The 415-nt window shown below is 55.2% G+C and overlaps 1 long non-coding RNA gene across 1 annotated transcript in view; it reads right to left on the bottom strand.

Annotated features, from left to right (window-relative positions):
* LOC109205881 overlaps positions 1-415 on the bottom strand; it is a 12,939-nt gene that overhangs the window by 6,865 nt on the left and 5,659 nt on the right. The gene's annotated exons all lie outside the window — the stretch shown is intronic.

The following is a 415-nucleotide window of genomic DNA, read 5'->3' as shown; positions in this document are numbered from 1 at the left end:
GGGGGGGGGGGGGTATACCTATCCAGGAAAAGCTGTGTGAACTGACCCCAAGTAATGGGAGGAGAACCCGCTGGCCTGCCAAGAACATAAGACTGCCACCATATACGGGCCCTGCCCTCCAGCTGGAATGTAGTGAAGTCGACCCCATGAGACTCCAATATCCTCATGTTGTGCAGTCTGTCCCTGCACCTATCAATGAAATCCTGGGCATCCTCATAACACTCACCTTCGAAGATAGGAAGGTGTAGCCTAGTCCATCAGTCTAATAACTTCTGCAGATCGCCGTCCGCAATAGGTCTGGGCTCGGGTACCACTGCAGCAACCGGCTGAGCCCCATCCGCGGGAAGTGCACCTGGAATCTGATACACTGCAGCTGCATGACCATGAACCTGTGCAGTAGGGATCTGCCCCCCCT

The sequence above is a fragment of the Nicotiana attenuata genome, unplaced genomic scaffold (genome assembly GCF_001879085.1).
Source record: "Nicotiana attenuata strain UT unplaced genomic scaffold, NIATTr2, whole genome shotgun sequence".
In the NCBI taxonomy this organism is placed as follows: domain Eukaryota; kingdom Viridiplantae; phylum Streptophyta; class Magnoliopsida; order Solanales; family Solanaceae; genus Nicotiana; species Nicotiana attenuata.
The sequence above is the reverse complement of the archived record's forward strand: the minus strand, read 5'-3'. Positions and strand labels throughout refer to the sequence as shown.